Genomic DNA, 25,328 nt, shown 5'->3' with positions numbered 1-25,328 from the left:
CACATATAAATCAGAAAATACAATAAATGAAAAAAAAAAATCTGAATGCTCTCTGGTATTGTTCAGGGGGTCGGACCAAATGTGGAGGCCGGCCCGCGGGCCGCGGTTTGAGGACCCCTGTTCTAGGACTATAATGTTACTTTTTAACTCGTCCAGAGACATATTCCTTGACAAGTTAACAATATACAGCTGAAACCAGATATTTGCATATACTGTAAAAAAAAAAAAAAAAAAAAAAATCTCACTGCATTAAATCTGAATAATTCTTTCCTGTATCGCATCAGGTAGGACCATCAGTTACTTTTCTAACTTTTTCTGCTCTTTTTGTAAACTTTTAGAGACATAGACATTATACTTTCTCTCTTCAAAAGAGCAGCAGATGTTGAAACCTGATCTTCTCTCGCCCTAAAGCTCTCACAGTCCCAGTTAAACGACGTTTAACTGAAGCCCTAAAACGGGTGCGGGTTTTAATGTTTTTATCTTTTTTTAATCTTTTTCAAAACCTCTTTCTCTTTCTCACTGTTTATTCAATGTCCCATGCCATTTTTATTTTAATTATGTAAAGCACTTTGAAATGCCTTGCTGCTGAAATGTGCTATACAAATAAAATTTGATTGATTGACTGAAGGCAACAAGTAAAGTAAGAGGCAGAGAGAGGATAAAGAACGAAAAGGAAGAGGAATCACTGGAACGCACACAATAAATGAATGAGTCATAGGTGTTTTGCTTGTGCCAAAGACTTTCATGCTGAGAGCTAGCACAGGGCACAGCACACTGCTACAATCTTTACTGTACGTCTACCTGAGCTGATGTCTCATCAATGTAGCATCTGCGTATTCATAGGCTCGGCTGTTTGTCAGATGTGTCAGGTTGTGCCTCGCGTCCTGTGAGGATTGTTGTGCAGCAGTATGGTGAATCCTTGCCTCAGAAAAAAACAAAACAAAACAAAACAAACAAAAAAAAAAAACATCGTGCCTGGTGGTGGGCTGAATGTGCTTTTGCTAAAACGCATTTGACCGCATTTGACCGTGGCAGGACCTGGCTAACTCTCCAGGGGACGGCCATAGGTGGTTAGACTTAACGAGCAAGGTGCTGTGAGCTATGCCCTGCCTCAGTCCCAACATGCACCTCTTCACTGAGTGAGATTAATTACCGCACAATTCTGAGCCAATCTGCCGCAGCGTCGTTCTAAAAAACACACACATGCATGAAGAACACGTTCGGGCTTATAAAAAGCAACACTGTGTAAGTAATTAACTGAAACAGCTTCGGGGCAAACTAAATCCATTTGCTCATGATCGGTCATGAGCGGAGAGCTTAAGCTGTTGCAGAGGTCTGGGTTGAGAAACTTTCCACCAGCAGTGAGGCATTTTCCTCCAGTTGTTGTTGATTGCTCTCAGCTTCGTCCCCAGTGCTCGGGCCATTGTCAGCTGTCCAAGGATGACTGGCTGCAGAGACGCTCTCGTGCTCCCGGTCAATGCAGCCTTTGATGGAGAGCAGGGGCCAACGCTCTCCTCGACCATTTAGTGCACACTCCCCCACTGGGGGCAGCTGGAAGACTACCGACACACAGGAAGACTAAAAACACTGTCAGCCATCCAGTCACACACACACACACACACACACACACACACACCCACCACGGGACGTTTAACATTTAACATTCATTCATTGAAGTCTTATTTAAGGATCACATTTTAAGCTGGTGTTGCCATCTCTCAGCGTTTTGTTTTCCTTAAATTTGTGGCATCTATCTTTAGTGTCAAGTACATTTGGATTGCTGTTACTTTTATTGCTGTAGTGCAAGAGATGGCTAGAGATACCATGGTATTATTCTTCGACTTGCTAATTGAAGAGTCATTGAAGAAATGGCAGCAGACGTGCCGGTCTATTCAAGACAATTGCAAACTTAGTTGTAAGTTATTTGACATAATAATTGGATTTCAGTGTGTGCATAACTGAAAATATTGAATATCTACAAATGTAAATTCACTTATCTCTTCTATATTTTAAGTCATGAATCTGAGCATGGATAATCCACATTGATTGCTCTACATTCACTTGCATGTCTATAGCAGCAGCTGAAATGGACAACGCCTTGCACAAAATATTTGTCCATTAGTGTTTTTGTTTTTTCATGTTGCAACCACAACTCTGCATGTGTTTTTGAGGACTAAATGCAGTCACTCTGAAGCTGGAGGTGGCACAAAATGATACATGGTTTATTTCACACACAGTCCCAAACAAAAAATCTTCAGAATTTGCCTGCAGCACAGCAGTGTGGGTGCTTTATTAAACTGCCTTTCAATTGCAATTAAAACTGAAATCTTCAGAGATATGTTTCTACATTTTGCATCTAGAAATTTTATATTTTGTCCATTACTTTTTGCACAAACACAATTACATGTCATATTGGATGGAGTGTCTCTGAACATCAATTTATTTTCAGATTTTGGAAAAGATTCTAAATTGAAGTTAAGCCTAAAATTTGACTAGGTCATTTCCTACTGAAGAAAAGCCTTAATTCAGCGTTATACTGCCACCACCATGTCTGACTGTTTAGATGGTGTGCTTTTGGCTTTACTGCAGCAATAGTTATTGAGTTTAGCTTGTATGGAAATGCGATGCACATGCAGTGATAGTGGACTGGTGACGTGTCCAGATTGTATCACGTCTCTCACCAGATGACCTCTGGAGATTCGTACCAGCCCCCTTGTGACCTGGCAAGGATGTTTAGGAAATGGATGGGTGGATGTAGTGATAGTCACTTTTTAACTTCTGCATATAGCTTAAAAAAATTAAATTAAATAAACACTACACCATTCCAGAAAAATAAGGTAAAACAATAAAGGGACACTTTTAAGAAATAGCTTTAGCTAATTTATGACCTTGCCGAGAGCAGTCTAGCCAGTACGTAGAGACTGCAGCATTAAATAAACAAGATAAGAAATTGTCAGTGATTTGGCTTGTGTTCATGACATTGTATCACTTTGAATCGTTTGAAGTGTGTCTATTTGAAGTTGGAGTGGATTAGCTTTGAGAGCATCAGAGCATACCAACACAACAGCTTTCTTGGTTTGTTTTTGATGGGCACTTTTAGTCCACTTCCATTAATCAAACCCCTCCTTGTAATCACAGACACTTGAAGCTGAAAGAGAACATTCAGTCTCTTTAGGTTTTTATATACGTCAGATCTGCTGAGGTAGAAGAACTAAGGAACGTAGTTATCGAATGGATAACTATGTTCCTTACAAGAATAAAAGATAAATTATTACTTTAATTTCAACTTCCAAACCTTTGAGAACAATAGTATTACCAGCCCAGTTATGACAAGGTTATCCTACTGCCGCATTATAATTTTTATGAACTTATGTGATGGCTTATATTATTACTTGTAGAATAAGTTGAAACAGAAAGCTGATGGGTGACCTTTTTTAAGTTGACCTTTTAGTTTTGATCAAATGCAGCTGGTTCACATGGACTCTAATGACTACATCTGCTCTACCAGGTCAAAACTGAGGTTTGATGATTTTATTGAAGTGGAGGTGAAAAAGTCAAATATCATAAAACTGTCTCAAAAACAAACACAAGCGTTATTAATAGAAAAATTGTGCCATGCTAAAATTACTTGGAAATAATCCTATTTTGTATGTTTTAATTTTTCAAAGTAAAACCTACAACAACAAATATTTAGTTTTATATGTGGAAATATTAAGGTGAAGGAGTCTCGTCGGCCACTCTAGGTTTTCGAGTGACTGCTTGATTATGTCCAATATGTTTGTCTATGTGAAGAAAAAAAAAAGTCCTAATATTGGTTTGACTTCATACCAAATGATTTCATTTCTTAGGGGAAAAATATATCCAAACCACCTTGAACATAATTAAAAGAGTTATCTTGTTAAATGATGAGTTCATCAAGTTAAATTTACAAGTAAGAATTTGCATAGACCCAGCCTTGCAATGTGGAAAAGCTAAAATATCTCAAAAAGCAAAACATCATTCTTTGATCTAAAGAATTTAACAGTTAAATTCATTAACAAGCTTCAGTCAGGAAAGGATTACAGAGTTATTTCTTAAGCTCAGAGACTCCTTTGAACAAGTGTGCCAATATACACAAATAAAAAAAATAAAAATACATGGGACAAGTGGACCTTGCCAGGAAGCCCCTAATTTGAACATGATACCAGGAGTCCATTGATGACACATCCAGGAGAACAAAGAAGAACCCAGAACAAATTAAAACCACTGCAGGTCACATTTGTCCCATGACTCAACGAGCACAAAAATAGGCAACAGTAAGTTGCATCCATGGAAAGGATGCAGCCTCTGTTTACCAAGATCAACACAAAGGACACGACTTGCATTTACTCAAAAATGTCTTACTGATTCCCCAAAATCTTGAAGGAAAAATATTCTGAAAATTTGTAAAAGAAAAACAGAACCTATATTTAACTGCCTTGCAGACAATGAAGCTTGGTGGGGGGGTAGTCTGATCTCTACTTAAGACATCAGAAATCACACAGTATCATTATCCATGCAGTAAGTTTTGCTCACCCCAGGTCAAGTGCTGACTTCACCTAGAGTGATGTGTCTGAAGTATCACGACAATCTTGGGACTCTGAAATGTACCAACTTCTACCAAAATGTAAAATCTGTATTTCCAGAAGGTTTGATAGTTTACATGGACTCGGTAATAAAGTTTAGGTTTCATTTAGCTTCTGTTTTATTCTCACTGTTGAAAAGGCGTCATCTAGCAATCATTTTGCCTACACACAGCTGCGTAGGCAAAATGATTTATTAGGATTTTCAGGGTTGTCCAGAATCGCATCCCAATTTGTTCTGTGTCGTTTCATTTTCAGTCTAAAAAACACACACTCCTAGAGGAAAATGTGTGATCTCTGAGCTTTACTCTGAAATAAAAATGGCCTTTTTGAGTGAATCTTGCACGCTGGCAACGGTGCTTTGCAACGTTATTGATTTGCTAAATAATATCTTATCAGCTTAAGTGAACAAAAATAACCACCAAATAGTTATTGATTACTTACAATGGATTATTTTCTTTATCAAAGTGAGGGCATAATGTCCCTCATTTACAAAACTGCTGTCTGATATCGACATGTCTTGTTAGAGCACATCCATATATTCAGTCCACTGCCCACACAATTTTCTAAATCAGTGGTTGCTGTTGTATCAGGAAGCCTCCAAAATAAAAATATTTTGGCCACAAGAGATTAATATGACAGGCATTTACAGTATTTGTTTTTGCTGCAATTCCTCTGCCTCAATAAAAACAATGCAGATCTGGATTTCTCATCCTCATAAGTCCTTTTAGAAATCTTAGGATTCCTCGAAACTTTTAATCCTAGATAGAACAACATAGCTGAGTTTGGCTCTGCATGTGTGAGCTGTCAGATAGCCGTACAGCTGCTATAGAGGAGCTCAGGTCCCAGATGAGGTCTCAGCAGTCGCTGTTTACAGTAGAGAAGCTCTACCATATGTTGCAGACTTCACAAAAAAAAAAAAAATAATCGGAGAAGCAGAAGAGAGAAAAGCTGCACATAGTAACTAGCATGCAAAAATAAAACCATACATTAGCTATATCCCCATTTATCGCTTGCAACTGTGAAATAGATGGCCGCATTACTGGTGTGCGGAGAAGCGGTGCTATGGTCCTCTTTAAATAAAATAAATAAATAAATAGAGCTCTAAGACGACAGGAAATGCTGGCTTGAGCGGTTTTCAGTTGGAATGTGCATTTACGCTTTGGTGTCCATGACAGACTCTATCCTATTGTCTTGAGAAGCCATCGCAGTGGCAATGGAGCCTAAATGAGGCCAGTAATGGCTCTCCGCTCGGTCCCTAGAGCCTTGCCTGTTTAAAAATCGATTCTCTGCTTGACTAGGGACAGCCTGGAAATAGAGAGAAGCGGAAGAAATTGAGAGGAAAGTGGGGGCAAAGAAGGAAGAGAGTTTGGGATTGGTAACAACAGATATGAAAGAAACTGATGAAACAAATTCCCACTGGTTTCATCAGAAAATATGTCAGTATATAAATGTTTCACTGTGCATTATCCTAATGGGATTACAAACCGGATTCCAAAAAAGTTGGGACACTAAACAAATTGTGAATAAAAACTGAATGCAATGATGTGGAGGTGCCAACATATGATATTTTATTCACAACAGAACAGAAATCACAGATCAAAAGTTTAAACTGAGAGAATGTATCATTTTAAGGGAAAAATATGTTGTTTCAAAATTTCATGATGTCAACAAATCCCAAAAAAAGTTGGGACAAGGCCATTTTTACCACTGTGTGGCATCTCCCCTTACAACACTCAACAGATGTCTGGGGACAGAGGAGACCAGTTTCTCAAGTTTAGAAATAGGAATGTTCTCCCATTCATGTCTAATACAGGCCTCTAACTGTTAATCGTCGTGGGCCTTCTTTGTCACACCTTCCTCTTTATGATGCACCAAATGTTCTCTATAGGTGAAAGATCTGGACTGCAGGCTGGCCATTTCAGTACCCGGATCCTTCTCCTACGTAGCCATGATGTTGTGATTGCTGCAGAATGTGGCCTGGCATTATGTTGTTGAAAAATGCAGGGTCTTCCCTGGAAGAGATGACGTCTAGATGGGAGCATATGTTGTTCTAGAACCTGAACATAGTTCTCTGCATTAATGGAGCCTTTCCAGACATGCAAGCTGCCCAGGCCACAAGCACTCATGCAACCACATACCATCAGTGGTGCAGCTTCTGAATGGAGCGTTAACAACTTGGGTTATCCTTGTCTTCTCTGGTCCGGATGACATGGCGTCCCAGTGTTCCATAAAGAACTTCAAATTGTGACTCATCACAGAACAGTCGTCCATTTTGCCTCACTCCATTTTAAATGACTCTGGCCCAATGCAAACGGCTGAGCTTGTGGAGCTGCTTAGAAACGGCTTCCTCTTTGCACTGTAGAGTTTCAGCTGGCAGCGGCGGATGGAACGGTGGATTGTGTTCACTGACGATGCTTTCTGGAAGTATTCCTGAGCCCATGCTGTTATTTCCTTGACAGTGGCATTCCTGTTTGAGGTGCAGTGACGTTTAAGGGCCCGGAGATCACGAGCGTCCAGTAGAGTTTTACGGCCTTGACCCTTACTCACAGCGATTGCTCCAAATTCCCTGAATCTTTTGATGATGTTGTGCACGGTTGATGATGATAAAAGTCTTTGCTATTTTATGCTGGGTAACACCATTCTGGTACTGCTGCACTATCTTTCTGCGCAACAATGGTGGAATTGGTGATCCTCTTACCATCTTGGCTTCAGAGAGACACTGACACTCTAAGAAGCTCTTTTTATACCCAATCATGTCGTCAATTGACCTAATTAGTGTTAATTTGTCTTCCAGCTGTTTGTTATATGTTCAATTTCCTTTTTCCAGCCACTTATTGCTACTTGTCCCAACTTTTTGGGGATTTGTAGACACTGTGAAATTTTTAATCAACATATTTTTCTTTTAAAATGTTACATTTACTCAGATTAAACTTTTGATCAGCCATCTATGTTCTATTACGAATAAAATATTGACATTTGCCATCTGAAACTGTTTTATTGATTTATATCGTTTTAATTTTGCATGCATCCTAAACATACTTTGGCATTAGAATGTCAAACAGAAGATACTTCTGTTTAAAGCTGAATTACAGGTTCCCAGTGCGACTCCTGTCCACGCAACTGGACAGGAAAACAATTTGGGTTAAGTTAGTCCTGCTTTTTGTAAGTTAGCAGGACTATAACGCGACCCAAGCCAAGTAATTTAAAATCATCTTTCTACACAACCTTCACCCAAACGTTCCTACTGTTACAATAATTACTACTCCACTAACGGAGCCTTTTTCAAGGGTAAATATATAATTCATTAAATACGGGAGAAGTGTGTGTGTCTTAGGAAGCTACCCTGGCACCTGAAAAACATACCAATGGTGAACGTGTAGTTGAAAACATTCCTGTAGAAATATTCTGATGCATGGTTTAGCTAAACAATTTTATGTATATAATCATCTAAAGCAGAACTGATACTGACATTAACTTGTACAATTACACTTTTGCGTTAACCATTATGAAAATTAATTTATTTCAAGTTACATTAGGAGAAGAAAAACACATTTTGGAACTAGATTTGACAAGGCATTAGCTCAACTCTGTTTCTGTCATGTTTGGTATTTAGTTGGATCCAAATGCAGGCAAACCATTGAAAAATTAAAAGATTGCATAAAGACTTACAATCATGGCACAAAGAGAATAGGATATGCAGCATGTAAGCTTAACGGAGGAATACGGCACTGAACAAAGGAAGACAGGGAGCTAAATACTGAAGCGAGGGTGGAGAAATGGCCTTGGAACCAGATGAGCTCAATCAGAGGGAATGTGGAACAGCTGCGTTAGAATTAGAGCAAGGAAACCGAGAGAGAAAACTAATTAACACAGAGGGAGCAGAACACTGATCTAAGAGAATAACTCAAAATGCGCAGAGCGCGAGAGGACAAAAACTCAAGACAAAATAAGTTATATGGAGAGACCTTGCAACGACCAAAAAGTTCAAACAAAACCAAAGCAGTAGAGAATCATGACAATTTATCCAGAGACTTTTCACAGAAACCTACAGTGCCTTAAACTATCGCCACAGCCTAGCAAGTACATTTTCCGTGCTACTTAGGGGACTACTCCATTGTTTAGGTGTGTTTAGTTTGTATTCTTTAGAGTTAGTAACCAGATTTTGTGCAGCTTGTTCATTAATTACATGTCGGTACAATGATGGTGCCTGGCATTGATACTGGAAGCTGAAGACAACTAAAGAGGATGAACATACTAACCAGTAATCTTTAATGCTATTTAAGTGTGATTGGAAAACTCTCAAATAAACAATATTTTTTGAACTTGATTGTCTATACAAAGATAATTTATTATTAAATATTTTGCTGTTAAGATATTTGACCCAGTTATTCAGATTCTAGATGCCGACTCATTTCCCATTTGAACTGTATTGTTACCCGCATGCATCTATATAAAACAGATATAGGAACTGTTGAATTATCCAGCAGGAACATTGAGACGGACAAATTTTGGTGATTGATTACGTAGGTGAACTCAATAAAACTTTAACTGAGAATATGAAGTCACAGAGTTGCATAAAACACTGGAAGTTATGAGTGAGCAAGCGGCAGAGGAAACATTGAGAATATGTAATAAACTCGAATAATTTAAAGTCGAGACGTCATCCGTGATGTACGCTCTAGGCGTCGTGAAGCACTTTGTTCAAATAGGAGAGGAAAATAAATCAAACAATGTAGTTTGCAGAAAACTCATCAAAGTGTGGGTTAGTCAATTGTACTGAAAGCATATTGTAGACCTGAAAAGAGGTGAAAAGATCTTCTTTCATAAAACAAAAATGCACACAAAGTAAAGGATGGATACGCGAGCGATTGGTTTTACAAACTCAGCAGGGACGGACGAATGGATTGCGGATGCGTTGGGAATGTTTAATTAACTGAGCATGTGCTGCTCTTATTTGTACTAAGCCGTAGTACTCCAGCCCCCCTGTGTGTGAATTACACTCCATAAGCACATCCCGATGACCTTCACTCCTCTCTCCTCCGCCCTCGTCTCTTCAGGCCTAGCCGTTTGCCTCGGCACATTACAAGTTTAATTATCTATGGTGTCTTGGAAGGCTTTACATATCCTTTAAACTTTTCCCATTTTTTGTCATGTTATAGCCACAATTGTCAATGCATTTCATGTTATTTGACAGGCAAGCACAATGCAGTGCATTATTGTGGAATGGACAGAAATGTGTGGGTGGTGTACAACATTTTGAACAAAGTAAAACCATGAATCTTCATGCAGACCAATTCAATACGTCAGAATTGAAAAGTTAATTTACTATTTTATTCACCGTGCAGAATATTGGGAAGTTTTTTTTACAGACTGATGTTTTCAAGGCTGTTAATTATAACAATTTTCCAGCTAATGAAAACATTTAAGACTGGAATATTATAGAAAGCCAATTAAAAACAAATCTACGTAGTGCAGAAATTTGGGCTTAGTAGAATATATGTGTAATATCTGCTTAAAGGTTATTTTCTAAAGGTACTTTTTAATCAGAGAACCAAGTTTAGTTTATTGAAAATCAGTACTCTGTTGCTTCATTTACATGGACCTTTCTGATTCTCTCTTTCCATTTCCGGATGATGGTTTAACTTTGAACAGCACTCAGATTTTCAAAACTTACAGTATAATGCTATAACTTAACCCCGCTTTAAATACTTCTAAAACTTTATGTAGGATCTCTCTGCTGCGTTTCTTATTCATGATATAGTTTGCTCACTGATATTCTTTTCACATTGCCTGTGCAATTTATTATAGACTCTACTTTCTAATTACGGCGTCTAATGGCATCCATATGCCAAGGAATTTACTTTGGCGTATCAGAGAAAGGAATACAAATGATCACATTATTTTAAATTTGTATTTGTTAAAAAAAAAAGTAGGATAAGGGTGTATGATAATAGATGTATAAATGTATATTTTCATCCCAAAGTACAATTATGCAATATTTATGTTTTACTGTCACATAAAATCCCATTAAAACTCACTGAAGTTTATTGGTTGCAATGTGACAAAATGTTTTCAAGTGGTGCAAAGCATAGCAAACAGTTATTACAAACACAAATTGTTGCCTTAGAGTTTTTCTGTCATTGGTTGGTTTGGATTTTAGAGTACTTTTTGTGACTTCACTTTTGTTTTTGCCAGTTTTTTTTTTTTTTAATACTTTGCCTTTTTTCCCCAGGCAAAATCTGTATACCACACACTATGTACTTGGTTGTACTCTAAATTTATAAATGCAACATTCATTGTAAAAACTGTGGTTAAAAAAAAAAAGACTGCTTCAAAACAATCAAAGAAAAAATGTTTGGCCATTTCAAATCTCAGAAGGGCTGTTGAGGTTTAATATAAAGTATCCACTTCATCTAGTTGTTTCAGAAGTAATATCTAAAAGATTGGATAAAGACACACACACACGCGCACACACACACGCACACACACACGCACACACACAGTCAGTATCATTGATTGTTCTCCAACCATAATGCAGCAGCTGTGGGCCTCAGAGTAGCATAAAGGCCCTGCAGGGAGCTGTCCAGTTATCTCAGATGGGATCTAATTACAGGATTTTTGTGAACAAACAGACAGTGCCGCGTTGGTTACGCATGGCTGAACGTGCGCATCCCTGCTGCGAGGTTGCTCAAGGTGTTCAAGGTTCGATTGCTGGTCCATCATGTAAATGGCAACAGCTCTTTTCAGCAGGTGTGTACAGCTACATCATTTTTTTCCCATTTTACTGACATGGTGTCAAAATCACTCAAAGTGGAGGGGATGTTTGGGTTAAACCTGTGTCTTCTCTCTTTTGTTTCTTGAAAACGAGGAAAAATAAAAAATAAAATTTGCACCAGTTTAAGGAAGGAGGGGTAAGAAAACAGGATAGCAGGAGGTGAAGGAAGAGAAAGAAAAGAGGCAGCAGGAAAGAGAGAGACGGAGGGAGCGATGCATTGCAGGAGCTGCAGGACTAGGAGAAGTGCCAGATCACTGCTGGAGCCAAGAACAGGACTGACTGGGCTTGTGTGTCAAATTAGTAAACACACACACGCACACACACACACACACACACACACGCACACACACACACACACACACACACACACACACACACAAGCATATGTAAGATAAACAGACACATTGATGTCACTGACCTTCGGCAAACATGCACCAATGTCACAGCCTCAACAAACTGAGACATCAGCGGTCATACATCATTAAACCTCCTTACAGACGATCTGCTTTCATCCTTTAAAGAAATCTGCCCATCTGAGAGTTTTGACTCCAACATATCCTCCAACACGGAGGCTTTCTGTTGTTGCCATTGTTGCCATGTGTCTCGGTCTGTGTGAGCTCGATTGGAAGAGTGTTTAAAGACCTTTAACAGTTGGCTGGGACTTGGTTCCCACTCATTACCGGCCAATGGCGCTAATAGCCAGCATCCTGTACACAATCGGCTCCCAACATCAGAGACGGCTGTTCAAAAACAGTGCAATATTTATGGCAGTCCCCACTCCCTAGAGACTTGCTGCTCCATAACACAGACCACTGCAGCTGACAACATAAGAGGGTGGAGTGTTAGAGCTTAAGAAATTGTAGAAATGCTTCTAGCTCTCTTTTTCTCCCACTGCAGCTTTTCGCTCTGTCTCTCTGTTGCCAATTCTTCCATGACCTTGTCTATGATTTAGTCTTTCCTTCTCTTAAATCTGTGTCATCTCACTGGATTTCGGCAGCATGTGGACAAATCAGGGTATGAAAAAAAAATGGAGATAAAGTTTTTTTTGTGTGTCCTGTCTGTTCCTTTTATGAACCGGCTGCCTTTAAAACAGATCCTAGCTCACAATTTCATTGCTGTGACCAAATCAAATACCTAAAACTGTAACAATTTTCCGGCATGTCACTGCCAGCTCTGGGATTCTCAGCATTCAATGTCTCCAAGGAATCCTATCCACAGTGATTCACTTTCTGCACCAATTCTACAAAAAAAAAAAAGAAAAAGAAAAGAGATGATTAAATTACACCTTTAAATGCAATCTCATCTTGTATGACAAGGCAATTTTCCAGAGCTAGTCTTGTGTGCAAAAAGTGTTATGTGTCAAGGAGGAAGACAGAAGAGTGTTTCTCCGTTCCACATTCCTGTGCGTGAGTTGAGCGTGCGCACGAGTTGCGACAGTTCATATTTTATCTCTCGTCCCACGGGACGTTGCTGAGATTTGCCCAGAACCAATGCAAAGTGACAGCCGAGAGAATGATTCCATTAGAACTGGTGTAGTCCAGCCTCCGCGTTTTATCGCCAGCATGTGATCAGGGCTGGAGAGATTAATAACAGCAGGGTCAAAAATGAGATCCGTTGAAGCTTGGTGTCATGTCTGACACAATCGCATTAGAAAAAAAGCAAAATTGTCCTTAATGGGACTGGAATGCGTATGCACGGAGTACCTGGAAGGGCAAAGTGTCTTTCAAACAAAATGACTCTATACATGTTAACTTGGAAATCTGTAAAGGCCCGTATGACCTTGATTTTATCTTACAGGTTTTCTTTGTCCCGACTGCAACACCTCGCCAGATTTCTGACTTGTTAAAAAGAAAAATGGTTTGCATAAAATACACTTGCAGTGGATTTTTTGTCTACAGTCACTGTGGTGTTATCTGCCTCCATAAGTTTCAGAAAAGCCTCTTAGTTAACCTCAGTTTATTTCAATCAAGGGACTTAAGAACTTGACTGTTGACATTGAACGTCAATTATATTCAAGAAGACACACAAAAAAGTTTTTATAGAAGAGCCTAATGAGCAATTTGATGATTCTTAATGGAAAACAACCACAAAGATTTGCTCACCTTGCCCAGAGAAGGGAGACTGACACCCTACTGAAGGAAGGTCTGGTGGGAAAGCAAGGAGTGCCTGCAGACTAAGCCTTGGCGTTCAGGATTTGACTGGGTTCAACCTGAAAAACTATTTGGCTGCTCACATTACACAGGCCCACCAACTGTTGGGAGGTGCATTAAGGTCAGATGCAATTTGAGGGATTGTTCGAGTAAAGCCAGAGGCCTGGCCATAAATGTTGATTGCCAATGTCATAATCTGGGTCAAGGGACAATAAATGTCACTTCATTGGTGGGAAAGAAGGCAGAGATGCTGTTTCAGAGCTACCAACTAGAATAGTTGGATTTACCTCCACACACAGCTTGGGCTCTGGAACCCAATCACATAGACTGGAAGAGCAGCGATGGGCGAACGTGTGTTTATCCATGAGCATCCAGCTGAGCACCTGAGTGTTGGATTCCGCCCTAGTGAAGCAGAGGAAGGTCGTTTCTTTGTGTCTGAGTCGCGAGGTGGATGGTTTTGAGAGTCGTGTGTGCTTATGCACCAATAGTTCAGATTGCCCCACCCTCAATGCTGCTGGATTGCTGTGTTTGTCGTTGGATGTCCATAACACTGATAAAGCACAAGGTTGTTCACAGATGTAATTGATTGTGTTTTTCTCTTAGATAAAGCCTTTTTGGTATAATAACTTGACAACCAGGACGAATTCTTCAAGGTAATATAGTCTCTCTTGCAACTGAGAAAATGTTTGAGCAAAAAAAAACAAAAAAAAAAAACAAAGAGGAGAAAGACATTTTTGCAGATGCTGAGCTCCATTGAGGTAATGAAATGCCACAGATTATATTGTGCGAGGATAATGTCTGTGATCAATCTCATTAAAGATGTGCTCACATTTGCCACCCAACAATAAAGGCTGTAATCCCAGAACTGAAAATGATGAAAAGCCTTTCTGAGACAATGTAACAGGGACCCATGAAACTGGTTTTACGTTTGTCAGCTGTCTGCAGTGGGTATTTGGCAAGCTTTTCCAGACTATTGTAATATTAAATATATAGAGCACTAATTTAACTTGACTAATAAACACAAAAGAATCAATGAATACTTGATATATTGATGTTAGATCAAGTATTCAAGAAGAATTGCTAATGATTATAAGCTCTGAGCTCGTAAACATGCCTCAGTCCGGGTATATCTTTGTGTTACATCTCAGCAGAAAATATTGTTAATCTGTCTTATAATGTTTGAATACAGACATTTATATTTTGAAGCCTATTTATTTTTGGTTGAACCATCTGATAAAATGTCATGATTTAACCTGGATTAAGTGATCTGTCAGATTAAGAATAAAAGTAAATCCCTCACTAAAAAAAATATTTTATTCAAGTTAGAGGCTCTATAAATATTCTCAAACTGCCGTCATACTTCAAATCTTTCCATGTGCATAACAAAACAACTTATTACTGGTAAACGTGTAAGGAGATTATACATTATTTGGAAACTCTGGTTCTCTGGCATCATTCAAGTATTTGCTTGCATTGTTTGGTGTTTGTATTGTGATGAAGAGTGCTCCGTAAGTGCCCTGAAGGGGTCAGATAATGACTGGCTAATTTATCAGAATGTAGGTAGGGGTGCCATCAGCTGGAGCCACTTGAATTGAAATCTTCTGCATGGAGTGTCATTAGTGACTCACTGTTGCACTTGTATCTCTAATACTTGCTTACATTCTGCAGCAGTGAAACATATTTACAATAAATAAAGCATATTTTGAGTTTATACAACATAAGTTCAGGACATGTGGACAACCTGACCTGATGACTGAACTGCATAAGCTGCAGTGTCAGAACCCTGGAAAGCGATGGAAGAGTATTATTGACTTTATTGAAATAAGGCAGATATACAACACCATAATGAGAGCATGATGGTTATTTGTAGATGTGATGGCCAGGATCACACTCTGCTTCTTTCAAGTCCCATATACTACAGATACTTTTCTTTTTTTTCCAAATAGCTGTTCAGATAAATTATATAGATAGGATTCTAAATTTCTGCTTGTGCATACTCTTTCCCTGCACTCGTCTAGTTTAATCCATTTTTACATACTAAATCCAAAGTCACAATAGGTTCATTGATTTCAACTACTAAAATGGTTAATAAAAGTATAAGGAAAACTTAAATGTTTCACCGTCATGTTCAAACCTGACTACCCATTTTCTTACACCCTTATCTCCAGCAAGACAAACTGCAATCTGTCCCCACCCTGGACAGGTCGCAGGGCAAGACAAAGACAGACAGGACAAACAACCGTGCACTCACACCTTAGGAGAATTTACCTGACAGTCATGTTTTTGGACTGTGGGAGGAAGCTGGGATACCCGGAGAGAACCCATGCTCGCACTGGGAGAACATGCAAACTCCATGCAGAGAGACCCCGAGCTGGGAATTGAACCCAGGACCTTCCTATTGCAAGGCAACAAGCGCTACCAACTGCACCACTGTGCAGCCCCAAACCTGACCAATGCCATGATAATAAATTGTTTGATCTTCAAAACAAACAGAATGAACTAGTTGTCAGAGTGAATTACTAATCCTAAATGAGTGTCTGGCCTCATTTCCAGCAACCCTGTTTCACCTTTTTGACCTATATTTTTCCCACATTGCCCTCTCATCCTAGTCCTTCACTTATTTATAGGCGACATCTGACATTTTGGATGAATCCTCAGTAGATCCTCAACTGAATTTGCTCACTTGTAAACTGCTTTCGATATAAATATTTGCAAAGTGAGTGTGATGTTATATTCCTGCACCTAAAATTACAAAAAAAACAACAAATTGTATACTTTGTGCTTTCCTTCATCGACAATTAAATTCAAAGCAGAACAATACAATGATAGGTACTTCAAACACCAACATTTGAATATAAATGAATGACGTAAGTGACAATGTTACAGTTCACATTATTTAATGTAGTAGTTTAGTTGAACGTTACTAGCTTAATTAAAAGTTCTTGACTGAAGTATTTTCACTGAAAGTTGAAGGATTATATTAAGTTCTTGTACTTTGGAGAAAGGATGTTTTTATACTGTGTGTGTCTGTGTGTGTGTGTGTGAGGGTTGCTCTGTGAGAATTTACCCCATCTATTCTTTTATAGTACCACACACATATTCAGAAGACAATGACTGAGATAGAGAGACGCTTGGCTATTAATTTCTGATAATCAGGTGAATTCTGATTACAGATACAAACTTTATTAATAATTGCCCTTGGAACTTAAGTTATTCACAGTCAAACCAAAGCCATTGTTGCAGGGCACTGTAGTTAATTAAGCAGCGTTTTGTATTCACTTTATATTCTTGTCTTGATGTCAATCAACGAAACAAAAAGGAGTCAAAAGCAACTCTGTTCCAGATGCATGCGATTGTGTGTGTGCGCGTCTGCATGCTGGTAATTAATGAATTTGCACTCAACCCATCCCATAACCTCTTCTGCAGCATGGCCACAAATCACTGACCTGCTCCCGCTGCTCTGATCTTTTGCTCTCAGGAGCTTCCCCATTCACTCTGCACTCCACACGCGTGTGTTATTAAAACATGCTCAGTTGTGTTGGTGTGTAATTGAAGATTTTTTAAACTTGGAGCCAATTTGCCTGAAATAGCTCCCCGGCTCCCGCATCACAGTGATTATTTCTAAACAAACCATGTTTAATCGACTGCATGCCTCTGCAGCTCTCTCCATCTGGAGGATGCTGTGTGACAGCTTCCCTTAAATTACAAATATCAATCTGCCACAGTGGGAGCTCAGCTGCCAGTGGCCTCAAGGGGGTCCACGTCAAAGCAACCAGCCTTCAAAACAAAGCCATCAAAAAAGAAAAAAAAGAAGAAACAATCCTTGGCTTTCAAGATGCTTTGGCTCCTAATCTGTTGTCACCTGATCACAGTTCTGCTAAAAAACTGACCAAATCCAAAAGCGTGAAATTATGATTTAATGGCATAAAAAAAAAAAAAAATTCTACCAATAAAATAATATACAGCACAGCTACACAGATCTGGTTTCTGTATGAAGGCTGACCTGAAGTTGGCCCAGAGTGTGCTTCTGGGTCAGCTCTGTGTGGCTCCACCCAGTTCTTCCCCTGCGGCAGGGACCGACAGACGTTAGCACCAAGGGCTCCCAATCTGCCGTGTGATCAGGGACTCTCCCTGAGCGAGTTCTTTCCTCATCACCGGCTGTCTGCCCACGGGGAATACCAGCACTTACACTCCAACCACCCGCTTATTGATAAACCTCACTGCAGGATTGCTTTCTCCTCCTTGGGAAAGCAATGGGTCTGCAGGGTGGCCTAATTCAATCAATGTTAGTAGGGGGGCGGGGGAAACGCACGTTGTCCGTCAATTTGGTAGGTCTAGTTCTGGGCACATCTGCCGCATATTCTATGAAATGAAGTGACCAACAACAATGGGCCCCGCTTAGCATCGGTAGTCCCCAGTTACCCTCTGCGAGCTCCAGCACGCTAACCAGTTAAAGACATTTTGATATACACTCAGGATCATGCACATTCGTAGATATTGTGCAACAGTAATCACAGAAAAGCATCGGAGTCAATTATTGGGTTCACAGAAGCTGTCACAGCTCCCCCAGAGTTAATTTGATTTCCTCTTGGGCGGTGTATCAGTTCCCCAGCTGTGTTTATAGCAGACACGGTGAGCAGTCTGCACACACTATCAGACATTATGTCTTTAACCCTGTGGACTCTACACTGTATCACAAAAAACTAAATGCTTTAATTGAAGAAAGTTGTGAGAATAAAAGCCATACTGGCAGCATACTGGAAATGCTGCCAGTATGGCTTTTATTGATGCAATGATGTCTACTCTTCTTAATATAGAGCAGTCGCATATTACACTATGGTTATTGTGCTGTTTAACAGAATGCCGATGCCCATTTGGTGCCAAAACAGCCATAACCCATTGAGGCACGGACTCCACTAGAGCTCAGAAAGTGTGTTGTGGAATCTGGCACCAAATGTTTACAGCAGATCCTTTCAGAGTAGTAAGCTGTAGTTGAGTTGATGCCTCCATGGATGAGACTCATTTACCCATCACATCCTATAGATGGCTGATGGGACTGAGCTCTAAAAGAGTTGGACTTCCTCTTGTGCTCCTTGAAGGAGACGGGGGTATCATCTAAAACTGTGTTGTCATGTTATTCCCTCATCAAAAACATGCCTGGAATGTTGCTTTGATTCTTTCATGCATGTTTGAGAAAACCTTGAATCTCCCATTCGGGGTGCCTAAACACTTGTTCATACAAAGCGCCACCAGTTTCAACACAGCTTCTCCTTGAAGGGGCAATATCCAGGTGAGCTTCTGCCCCACAGACCACCCCTTCCCCATGCTTTCCCCCACTCAGCTCCTCCAGACTAGCAGCAGCAGCAATTAGCAAACAGCTGGTAGGGCTGCAAGTCTGCTGGGCTTACTATGCAAACTACTACTAGAACGGTTGTAAAGTATATAATAAAACAGCACAATTCAGATGCTGTGCTGAAAGCGAAGTGTCAGAAAGATCAAGAGATTCTTAAAGAGACAGAGGTCAATTTCAAGGTGTCAATTTTGTTATAAGTTAACAAAAAGTTTTGTGCTATAAATTTTGTGCTGAAAAACGTACATTAAAACCGTCGCTGAACTATTTTTTGCTTTGTGGTATCAAGTGCCCAACTGCAGTGTTGCAGTCAAGCCTTGATTTCATGCCTCTCAATGCTCAGTCTTTTTCCAGCTCAGAAACTATTTTGTCTCACGTGCCAATCTCTAAAATTAAGCTTATTCTTCGACCCAAATTTGCTTCTAAGTCATAAAACTACACATAGCTCATTATCCTATGTGCAATCCTGAATAGGAAGAGAACTTGGAAAGGTTTTCCTTTGTGAATGAGCCAATGGGAGATTTTGTCACGTGAAACTATGGGTCTGCAAGAATTATACAATTAATCAGGACAGTATTTTAACTTCTGCAATTAGGGGAACACCAGTAACTAGTGGACAATTCAACCCTTTCTAAGAAAAGTAATAATTTAGATGTTGCTTCCTTGTTTGGTAAAACTTTTTGCAAGCTAACAGTACAAGTGTTACAATCCTTCGTGGAAGTATGAACAATTGATTTGTTCGTGCAACTATTTTATTTTTTTTGTAATTGCTAATCTGTGAGCCACCTTGTGCTTCCATTTCCTTGTTAACTTTATGTTGATTCTCCTCAGGGACAAATAAAGAATCATTCTATACTAAACTAAATTATGTTTCATAACAAACATGCATGTGGTGCATACAAAAACTACTTTTACAGAGTGAAAAAAAAACTGGTCCATGCAAAAGGATTCCTGTACAATTTCTGTCTTTCTGCTAATTTTGCTGAATACGTTTTCTCAAGTGACCAACCACAACAGCAAGGTAGGTTGCCATGGGATCCTTTTCTTCTCCTCCAATTGTCAGCTTCAGTCTGGCTCCACCATGTACCTTTGTTATTATTTGCCACATTAATCTCCAATGCCTTTACAACTAAATGGTGGAGTAATGGAGGGGGTACGCTGGTTTGTTTTGTTGCTTCACTAATTAGTAGCCAACTGAGCCAACAGGGGATTAACGTCATCCTGGATCAATTTGTACCACAGCAGAAAGGAGCCTTGCTTGGTTTGGGACTTTGGTACAGAACACAGTCATTGGCTGAACACATCTGTGAAGCAAATATTTACAAAAGCCTTAGTCCATCTTGTTATGGAGGTTTACCATTTCACTGTTGTAGCTTTTCTAACCTTCTTACATTGCTCCCAAACATGCGTCATAGCATTAGTGCATACCCATCAAGTCTCTTGTATTGGCCAGGAAACTAACATACTTTAACCCCCTTTCCTGACCTCCTACTGCATTACTATTTTCATGTAAATATCCAATATCATAATAATAATAATAATAATAATAATAATAATAATGATAAACATTCCTGTCCCTCTCCAAACTGAAATCTTTCACTAGCCTCATGAGAACTGCCACCCGGGTTGCAGCAGGAGCCGACAGCAGGAACAAACATGGTTTTCCACAAAAAGTGTTGGTCTAAAAAACACTGACAGGGTGAGAATGTGTGCCCAGGACCACAATCAACCAGCAAGAGTGTGTCATCGAGTCGTTTTAGATGTTTTTTCAGTTTTTTAAGACAAATTATATTAGCACCAATAAATTCACACAGCTTCATGTCCAAGATCACAATAAAGGTTAAATCACACGCAAGTTTTGCATGAACGACTTTGTTTCACTCAAGGGAATATAGATATGGTTGAATATGTAAAATAAATAAATGTTTTTTGCTGTTCCCTTTTGTGTTTTCATTTAGGCTCTGTTATGGAGCTTGTGTAATTAAGAATATCCACGACATGTCAGTGTCAACGCGGGTAGGCCTTTCAGAGTATGAGCACCTAATTGAAGTTTGTAAGTGATCGACATGTAGCTATGTTAGATTTCTTCTAAACCCGTCTTAAAATGTAAAGGATACTGGACCTCGATCGGGCTGGTGGAACGGCGGGAAAACTCCCCTTATTTTTAAATCCAAAACTTGTAAGTGGCATCAATTGGCAATCATTTTTTCCTCTCTGTGTGCCTGGTAGGTAAAGTACCTCTGAAGATCTTTTTTGCTTGCCCCATTGACAGAAGACGGTCGCGTATGCATTTTTCTCTCGATGTTATCATGTTAACATAGTTTATAGCTTCCAGCTGTAGGTCATTATTTTGGTCAGGTGAGTGGCTGCGGGGACAGGAGGAGGAGTGTCTGCTACTGGAAGAAGAAGCGATACATTTTGGAAAATGAGAATGGGTCAGTTTGTATCAGCTTCGACACAAAACAGTGCCCTTGAATAATTAACTGTTTCAAGTATCCATTGTATTAAAATGTTGAGTAATTTCACAACCGCAGCATGTTGTACATAATTTACAGTAAAAGAATGTATGTTGTGATATGACATTCAGCTATGAGCATTACAGACATCAAAGTGAGCCCTCTGTGTAATAATAAGTTACCTAATTAGATTACAAGCTCACATTTTAAGGGTTTTGCCATTTTATTTTTAGAGAATCAACATTGTTTCTTCCATAAAGTCTGTTTTCACAAATGACCCGTCAACGAATTCTGATTGCACACACAATGTCAGAACAGAAAAAAAAAAAAAAAAACGCAAACAATGATGTACACAAGTTAGGCCTCACATTGAGACCTCCAACATGTGAAGCAAATAAAAACCGTCATTTCATCATGACATATTTTGCATCAAGTAAACATTTAGTCTTCAAAGTTGATGTAAGAAGCAGGTGAAACAGGAATTGTTGGGACCACATATACTGTATTTCACAAGGACTGCTCAGTCAGCAGTGTTCAGTGTCCAACAACGAGTTTCAACTCCTTCCCTCAGGACACAAAAGCACATTAGTGAAAAGCAATAGGATAAAAAAAAACTAATTTATTTTCCATACAACTGGGTTTTTAAATCAAGGATATGTGATTGTCATTTTCCTGATTTCACTGAAAAGCCACATTGTTTAATCAACTTTGACACTTTGGATGAAACCTTGTTCTAAACAAAGTTTTCCAGTAAGGGTCAATAAACAGAAAAGTCCAAGAGGAAATTTTATTCACTGGCAAACATTGTCTTTTTTTCCACTGAATATTGTCTGCCACAGAGGTTCAACAGATTCCCCACATCTCGATTCAATCACATCTGTAGAGGTTGGCTAATAAACACTCAGGGCTGAAGAGACCCAACATGATGCTGCTGAATACTCCAGGTCACTTTCAGGGCTCTAATGAGGTCCAACCCTCTACAGGTCAGGCCTTTCCAGCAGCCAAAGTGGGACAAAACACACTAATAAACAGGTAGTCATAACAATATGTTACTTTATCAAAAAAGGAACACACACACACACAATATATATATATATATATATATATATATATATATATATATATATATATATTGCGATCAGCATCAGATACTCGCATGTTTTAATCTTTAGTCTTGCAGCTCAAGCATTTTAGAGACGGATTCACGGCAGAGTTACCGCAGCACCAACTCCACAAAATGAGACCAGACTCGAACAAAGGAGCTGTCTGTTTGAGCACCACGGACAGTTCCCGTCATCTTCCTTCTGACTAGGCGCTGCCGGCGGGAGCGACGAGCTGCCAGTTATCTGCCGCACTTTGCAACATCAGACACAAGCGACTTTGCGAATTCATTAACGACGGGCTCTGTGCTCCAAGCAAAGCAAAGAAAAGAAAAGAAAAACCCCGCACTAATCATGTTTTAGAGAGAGAAGACATTTTTCACTCATGATTTTTGTTTTTAAAGCTAACAAAGCTAGTTGAAGATGTGGCTCACCTCTAAGTGGCCCCTGAAAGCGCAATTAGATGTAGGCCTATGACAAGCTTATAAGGAAGGGACGGGTGGAGGGAGGGGGGGTGTCTGTCAGGTACGATTAACCGGGTTTATGCCCGAGCTGGGTGTCTGCTAACATTCACAGTTTTGGTTGAGTTTGACTTTTTAAACAATGTGAACGGCCTTGGCAAACCAATGTAAGGGAGAGGCAGCGAGAGACTTGACTAGTGCGTGTTGGCTCGGTCAAAGCACGTGCTCGCTGACGGACAGACCACCCGCAATTTCCCTGAACCGGGCTTGAACAAACGCAGCCTTAGAAACAACGAGAAATGCGGGACATCAGCAGAAAACACACAATCCCCGTCCATCGCTCCGATCCCCTGCGTCATGCGTCGGTATTCCTACGGTTCCACCCAACGGACCGCCTGGCTGTCATCCTCGGGGGACTGGTACAGTAGATCGGGATAAGCCTGATCGGTTGCTCCGACATGATCACATTTCTGTTGTCCCTTTCATTCCCTACAGGACAGAAATCCGTACGACTTTTTTTCTTTTTTTTTGTTTTTTTGTTTTTGGTGGTTATTTGTAACAAGTGACGCAAAGCCTCATCCAGTCCTTTCAAACTGCATCACAAACACACACACACACTCACAGAGACACACACATAAGTTTTAATGCGTGTGTGTTTTTAAAGAGTCTGCTTTGTTGCTGAACCTGCAGCTCATATAAAAGAATGGATTGTGTGTGTGCGTCTGTATAATAAGGCTTGCCTTCGGGAAGAGCTTCCGTTTCGCTTACACCTTTATCTAAATCCTCTCCTGAGTGAGCTCCAGTGAGCCCGGCGGCTCGGTGCATGTACGAGACACCGCACTGCAGAGGGCTCCTCCGGAATCTCCATGATTGAGCTCAGGAAGCTCCAAACAGTCGCTGAAATTTCACTCGAAAAATAATCCAATTCTCGGGACATTTGTAACAGCCTACAGATTATTGGCGCTGATATCATCTGCCAGGTGCTTAAGTTCTCCTCTCCGAAGCGTCAGACTGATTACGTTCCCCGCACCTCCATCACCGTTTTGTTTTTATACCAACTTCAATTGTCCGAGAGAACCTCAGAGTGAGACAGGAGAAATGCGTCGTGTGGAATAATCATAGAATCAGTTTTTTGTTGTTGTTTTTTTTAATTACGTTTGAAAACTTTGCCAAATTGCACCATAATACGTAAGTAAGACCAAAAGAAGAAGAAGCAGCAAAAACTGGCCTACCTTCAGTTCTGTTCCAAAATGGTTCGACGCCGAGTGTCAGTCAGCGGGGACGACTCTGGACATCACAACTCCCGGTCAGTAGAGGAAAAAACCGTGCGTGTACAGTGGCTGCAAGCTGGAGGTGATCTGCGTTTCTGCGAGGTCACCCATTCAGCCAATCGTCCGACTGTAATTCAAACAAGAATGAAGATTTGTATGTGCTTCCGTCCCCCTTTTCTTTTCTTCTCTTTTTTTGAGGAAAAGAAAAGTGCACTGGGCGCTTTCTAGCGCAGATGTCACTTTGCGCTCTTGGAGATAAACGTAAAGACCGATGAAGGAATGGGGGGGGAAATATTTCTAGAACCTAAGAAAGATTATGACAACCTCACCCCCTTTCTTTTTTTTCAAAAGACAACAAAAAAAAAACATCTAATAGCTGACTTTTACGCTATCTCGCCGAATTAGAAATCCACTCTTGTGTGCTTCCTGAACACACTCGTTGGTGCGATCCCCGTGGACGCGAGAGAGGTGGTGGGGAGGGGGGGAGGGGGGAAGAAAAAGAGAAATGTATGGATATAATCGCCAGATCCAGTGTGTGTGTGAGGGGGGGTTCCCTCTACAGCTCCAAATGCTCACGATGAGAGTAGTCTCTCCCTGGTCCTAGTGCACCACACACCGTCCCTGCTGGTTCTAACGCACGCCGCCGCTGCACCTGCAATCTGTCATCCCCATCGATTAAGCAGTGAAATGGACGAGGGGAAAAGAAATTCCAGTAGACATCTATAACTCAACTCAGAGCCCCGACGCTGAACAGAGAGCGGATGGACGTGCAGAGCTGCTGGTCCTCACTTGTTGTTGGTAGGATGGAGAAGATTGAAAAGCGAGAGAACGAGGGGAGAGAGAGAGAGAGAGAGAGAGAGAGAGAGGGAGGGGGGAGGGATAGGGGGGTGAGAGCAAAACGGAGAAAGAGAGAAGGGTAGGGGCGGAGCTTGATATAAAGCAAGATTTAGATTTTTTCTTTCATATATTTTTATTTTCAAAATGCATTTCAGAGTGCCATTAAATAGTTTATGTATTTTGGTACAAAAACTCGTTTTATTCGGTGAATTCTTTTAATTTTTGTGATTGTGACTTGCAGCTAATAAGCACAAAAGTCTAATAGTATGTAGGTAACAGGATGGAATAAGCCTTGAGAAAATAAACAATTCAAGCTAAAAAAAA

At 40.1% G+C, this 25,328-nt stretch overlaps 1 protein-coding gene across 1 annotated transcript in view; it reads right to left on the bottom strand.

The window, feature by feature from the left end:
* The window catches only part of il1rapl1a (interleukin 1 receptor accessory protein-like 1a), a 202,842-nt gene extending 177,843 nt beyond the window's left edge, over positions 1 to 24,999 (bottom strand). Inside the window, exons 1-2 of the mRNA XM_088015492.1 lie at positions 24,744 to 24,999; positions 24,129 to 24,294 (exon numbers count right to left, since the gene is read on the bottom strand). The gene's annotated coding sequence lies outside the window, so the exon portion shown is untranslated. The remainder of the gene's footprint in view (positions 1 to 24,128; positions 24,295 to 24,743) is intronic.
* Positions 25,000 to 25,328: the final 329 nt, after the last annotated feature.

This window comes from Poecilia mexicana, unplaced genomic scaffold (assembly GCF_051168715.1).
Source record: "Poecilia mexicana isolate PSO_F unplaced genomic scaffold, ASM5116871v1 scaffold_2, whole genome shotgun sequence".
NCBI lineage: Eukaryota > Metazoa > Chordata > Actinopteri > Cyprinodontiformes > Poeciliidae > Poecilia > Poecilia mexicana.
The sequence above is the reverse complement of the archived record's forward strand: the minus strand, read 5'-3'. Positions and strand labels throughout refer to the sequence as shown.